The sequence below is a fragment of the Astatotilapia calliptera genome, chromosome 3 (assembly GCF_964374335.1).
Source record: "Astatotilapia calliptera chromosome 3, fAstCal68.1, whole genome shotgun sequence".
Taxonomy (NCBI): Eukaryota; Metazoa; Chordata; class Actinopteri; order Cichliformes; family Cichlidae; genus Astatotilapia; species Astatotilapia calliptera.
Genome location: NC_137424.1, coordinates 83,824,717 through 83,830,528, shown reverse-complemented (window position 1 = coordinate 83,830,528; position 5,812 = coordinate 83,824,717). Strand labels below are relative to the sequence as shown.

General features: G+C 43.3%; 2 long non-coding RNA genes across 2 annotated transcripts; one reads left to right on the top strand and one right to left on the bottom strand.

The window, feature by feature from the left end:
• Positions 1 to 1,847: 1,847 nt before the first annotated feature.
• LOC145426022 (uncharacterized) lies at positions 1,848 to 3,468 on the bottom strand. Its single transcript, XR_013906788.1, has 2 exons — positions 2,785 to 3,468; positions 1,848 to 2,112 (listed from the first exon to the last, which is right to left on the bottom strand). It is a non-coding gene; the product is annotated as an uncharacterized LOC145426022 (long non-coding RNA).
• An 89-nt stretch (positions 3,469 to 3,557) lies between these two features.
• On the top strand, positions 3,558 to 5,415 carry LOC145426016 (uncharacterized). Its single transcript, XR_013906782.1, has 2 exons — positions 3,558 to 3,670; positions 4,089 to 5,415. It is a non-coding gene; the product is annotated as an uncharacterized LOC145426016 (long non-coding RNA).
• Positions 5,416 to 5,812: the final 397 nt, after the last annotated feature.

The following is a 5,812-nucleotide window of genomic DNA, read 5'->3' as shown; positions in this document are numbered from 1 at the left end:
GCTCGGCGACGGCTGGGTCGCCTGCGGTGCCCGTGCTCTGGGAGGCAGCTTGATTCTCAGCATTGTCGGCCGAATCGGAGGCCATTAGCTCTGCGCCCAGAGCGTATAGGCAGATATAGCCCGTTACCTCTGCCATGATATTCCAGACCGGTCGATGTCCACAACGCCTCGTCTCAAGACGCGAGCGATCTCGCTGGGACACTTAGCAGTAGGCTCGACCTTGACTCTCACCGTGAAGTCGTGGTCCATTTCAAGAGTGAACCACATTTCGTAATCATCCTCGGACAAGCCCACATTGTCGTGGCCTGTGCATTTGGGATCGCCAGAAGCCTCGTGTAACTTGTCCACAAACCTTGCTATTGTCCTGGCGGTGACATACAAATCCTTGGCGTGCTCGGCATGGTCAACGGGGTGTTCGTGCACGTAACGGAGCATAGCCAGACACCATCTGTTGTTCCCCGTAGCACTCAGAGAGTGTCTATACAGAGACATGTTAGACATCATGACCTTGAATGTTAAAGTAAATGGCTCGACCGTCTTGGTAAACTCTGCAAACGTGTCCAAGTAGACCTGCCGTTTTGTGGTAGAAGTTGCAGACGATTGCGCACCGTCCAAGAGCACTAGCTGGGCGGTCGGGTTCATCTCGGTGTATTTGTATTATGTTGCTATCCTCTGTAAAGCTCCTACGTCTGGGTGACTTGTTCGAATGCCGGTGAGCGTAGAACCAATGGGCCGGTTTTATGTATTCAGTTTAATCATGGGTGGGTTTTTAGGCGAGATTACAGAGGAGTAAGTGGTTCAATGTTCACGTGAAACACACAGTCATAGACACGGTTGGTTCCGTATAATGTTGTGTTTTATTTACAGTTTTATTTCAGCAACCGTCCACATCACAAATCAGCAGTGCTGATTTTCTAACACTGGAAAATAACTCAAAATGTTAAAAAAAAATGTTCCAGTGTTAGAAAATGAGCACTGCTCAGTGTTACCGTGTGTTCACACCGAACGCGATGGGCGCGTGAAAAAACGCCAAAACGCCCCTAACTTGACGCCTGCACATTCGCAACCTCTACGCGTGTCCAAGAAAAATCGCCCGCGCCCCAAAATATCATATTTTAACGCGCGTGAACTGGAAATGTGTCAGCTGCCGTTAAACCCCGAAGAAGAAGAAGAAGAAGCAGCAGCTGTGTCCCAGAATTCATAGCGCGGCCCAGCGCAGTTTCCAACAATGGCGGCAGCTAGTTAGTTTTAATGTTACTCTTATTATTCTTTCTGGGTCACAAAATAAACGTTTAACATATTTTCAGGCGAGAATGTAGCTGTGTAAACCTCAAATATCTGCTCAGTTTATCAGGACACCACATATTTTCATAAGCGCTCTGACGTTTTCGGAGACGTCTGTTACCCACTAGCTCGATAGCTAGCCGGGGGCTAGGTCACTAGCGCAGTGAGAACACCGGACTCCCCGCAAATCGTTTTCAAACCCACCGCCGTCTTTCGCTACTCAGGTTAAACATATATAAGTCACTTAAATAACTTAAAAATGTTATTGTTTGGCTTTTTTTTAGTATTTTATTTGTTCCTGAGTAAATCGGTTTGTCTGAGATTAAAGTTTTTACACAGCTGAATAAACGTCAAGCAGACAGCTGATTATCAGAAGTGTGAGACGCTGAGAATTTACTCCGGTGTCCTGTTATATTTTAGATAGCAAGGAGTTTATTAAACTTCACCCAAACTTTTGCATCCCACTGTATCAGTATATTTTGTCATTAGTATAATATGAAATAAATTCTACATGTGTCAAGTCGTGTGCCAACATTTGCTGTGTAGTAGAACTGAGACATTAGTCATTATAAAAATTTATTTGAAATAATATTAGAATTCTCAAACAGAAAAACATTAAACATAAATATATAAAATATAAGTATTTACAGAGAGACGGGAATAAAAACGACCAGCTGCTCTCCAGAGCAGGAACAAGGCTGAGGAGGAAATGCACAATTGGAGACTGGTGTGGACTCTTCAGGGACACCAGGATGGCCAGCTCCAGCGCCGATGGACCGTCCTGGGACCCGTCCCTTATCTGCCTCGGAGCCGTCCTCCCCTGTGGGCCTGTAAAACAGCACAAAACACAAAGAAATGAGAAGGCTGCTACTAGATTTTAATTTCAACATTGAAAAAACAAAAACAGGATATAATCAGGGGTTCTCAGAATAACTAGCCCCTGGCCACGCACTTTATACACTTTTTTCCACACACACACACATGAACATTGGTCACAGTTCTCACAATTGATTCTCAAAGTGCAAACCTTTGTAGATTGCAAAACGTAAAAGTATTATTATGCCGCGGTTTGTCTTCATCTGCCTGCCACTTTCGTGCGCCTTTTTCCCTCGCGGTGCAGGTGTCTATTTCCGAATGAGGCTCATAGTTATGGGTGTTTTTGTGCTGTTTTTTCTATTGGACCAAAACCAAACATGATAAATTTGGCAAGCGCAGGAGACACGACACGGAGGAGATTTGTCAATCAGGCTGCAGAATGCAATGCTGTACGGTGCAGAAAAAAGGAAATCAAAAAAAAGAGGCAGTGACGGATGAACAGCGGGACCACTGTGTGCTGTTTATTAATAAACAATAAAATATATTCTTAAATGACAACATGCCTAAAAGCAGAACGGTATTTGTACATCAGTGGGAAAATAGCGGTGGCTTGCTAGCTTGTGTGCGGCTTCCCCGGGTCAGTGAAAACTTTAGAGAAAACTTAAGAGAAATGAATGAACTTACCAGGTTGCCCGATCTCTTCACATATCTTCCTCCAAGCTCGGTCCTTTATATTCCTGTCTCGGTCCAGAAGGCAGCTGGTGTCGTACGGCTCCGGGTTGTTTGCTACAGCATTGATTAGCCTTCCTTCTATTGAAGAATAAAGGGCTTTGGCTGGATCTGCCCCTTTGAACTAGGTAACAGCCACGTCACCAGGCTCCTGATTGGTTGTCGCGGCGCGATTTTACGCTGGAGTTCCGATTTTTCCAACTCGAGCGGGGGAGGCGAAACGCGCGTATGCACAAAATGCAACACATAAACTCACGCGCGTGGATTTTTTCGCGAGTCAAACGCCTGAAACGCCCTACACTCACGCGCGTTTCTGGCGTTTTGGCGTTTTCGCGACGCCAAAACGCTTCCGAATTTTCGCGGGAGCCGCAATCGCGGGTCAGCGCGCCTTTCCATTGACTTTACATGTAAACCTGACGCTCCGCCTGCCTCTATCGCGTTCGGTGTGAACACACCGTTAGTCACTGTAAATCTTGAAAACTGATTAGGTTACTTTTAAAAATACCACACTGTCAAAAGTGTTCATATAACACTCAACAGTGTTATATTTAACACTCAAAAGAGTGGACACATATAGACAACACTAGAGATTTTTACTAAAGATATTCTTTGCTTTAGCGTGGTGAATCATTGTTAGTGTCATGCTTGATATCGTATGTGTTAAACGTCCGCTTGTTCACTGTAACTGTTTTATACTACGTTACCCATGATGCACCTTGGTATCTGTGCTTCCGGTTGGGAACGTGTTCAGCGCAGTTCTGCACAGATGAGAGGTGTGTCGGAGGAGTAACGTATTTACCTGCATTTCTGTGTGATTTAGTACTGTGTGCGTGCTTACCATGTGAGTATTGTAAGATTGGAATGATGCTTGTTTGATTTTAGCAGTGTAATTTGGTACATAAGAAGCTAGTCCCGTTGCTATCACTAAGATGCGGTTTTTTCTTTTGGCCTACTACAGGCAGCCTTGTGTTCAGCCCATATTTCATTTCATATACGACTTACTGTCAAGCATTGTGGTTGTAGGTGGATGTACAGTAACTACTTACTATGTTTATTCTCTGAATCGTTGTAATCTGCAGAGATCTGGTTTGCCAATGTATATATGAGCCAGATATTCATTTATGGTCTTAGGTTGCCATCTAGTGGCACTGAGGTTATGGTAGATTGTATAACATTACGCTGGAAACCCACAGTACTGTATAAGGGGTACACTGCTATCCATAGTGGTTAATACAAATGTTTGATCTTTCTGTTTACAGATGACCACACACGCCCATATACACACTCACACCCCCTTTACCTGCTGTGTTGATAGTGGACTTCCAGAGGTGCAGAGAAGTACACACCCCCATCACCATCAACGGCGCTGCTGTGGAGAGAGTGAGCAGGTTCCGGTTCCTTGGAGTACATCTGGCTGAGGATCTTACGTGGTCAGTACACACAAACAAAACAGTGAAGAAGGCGCAGCAGCGCCTCTTCTTTCTCAGGAGACTGAAAAGATTCGGCATGAGCCCCCGCATCCTCAGGACCTTCTATCACTGTGCCATTGAGAGCATCCTCACTGGATGCATCACCACCTGGTATGGCAACAGCACCGCCTACAACTGCAAAGCTCTCCAGCGAGTAGTGCGGTGCTCTGAACGGATAATTGGAGGTGAGCTTCCCTCCCTCCAAGACATCTACAGGAAGTGCTGCCTGAGGAAAGCGGGGAGGATCATCAAGGACTCCAGTCACCCCAGCCATAAACTGTTCAGACTGCTTCCATCAGGAAGGAGGTTCTGCAGCATCCGGTCCCGTACCAGCAGACTGAGAGACAGCTTCTTCCACCAGGCCATCAGACTGCTGAACACTTCATAGACACCTCAGCTTCACTACTGGAACTTCAACATTATGCACTCCACACTGTACAGTAATGCCGCTGTTTTGCACATATTCAACTCTGTATATTTTATATATTTATTATTGTTTACTCTATTTAATTTGTAAAATATGTGTATACACACACACACACACACACACACACGTAGAAAAATATTTAGTATACACATCCAGAAATGCATACACTATTATATATTGTACATATATTTATTAGTTTCAGATGTAGCCATTCTTGTATTTGCTGGTTTGTGTTGTTGTGTTTGCACATCTCTGTTGCTTGTGGGGCTCGCACACAAGAATTTCACTCGCATGTGCTGTGCCAGTGTGCCTGCACATGTGATGTGACAATAAAAGTGATTTGATTTGATTTGATTAATGCAATCGCCTCCCTACCAACGCTGTACATCCTGTTGATGTCATCTGCCACCTCCTTATTAAATTTATTGGAACTACATCACTGTGGAGTACCATTCCTTCTGGCCGAGGACGACTCAGTTGAAGCGTGATCGGCAATCAGTACAAACATATCTTGCAGGATGCCTTTGTGACACCTACTGTAAGTGTAACACATGCTTACTATCCCTTTTAAACACACTGTGTGTTTCTTTAATATATTGCATAATGCATGCTTGTCATATCCCTTTTTTTTTAAAAAAGAATGTTTGTTTTTTCATACCTTGTTTAATAAATGCTTGTTATAGCTCTTTATCTGGTGTAAATGTGTCTTTTGTTTTAAAAAATACCAGCTTCTGGGATTGTATATTTTTAAAAATCATGTAATTCATTCATATCCTTCGTTCGTTTATATCCTTTTTTTATTAAGCTTTGAGTAGTGGCATTTGATTAAAAGATTCAATATATTAGGTATTGTAAGGTATTGTAGTGTCCATAGAATGATTTTATATCTTTCATATTGCAAATATTGTAGACATCTTTAAAATCTATTGTGAATGACATTAACTGAAAATTAAAATAAAAGTATTGTGAATGTGTTATATTACCCATTTGACTCAGAGTTTATTGTAAATGATATTAGCATCACGGGACGCGTGGAGCTTGGAATCCACCTCGGACCTCTGCCTTTGTTTTTTTTTTGTTTTATTTG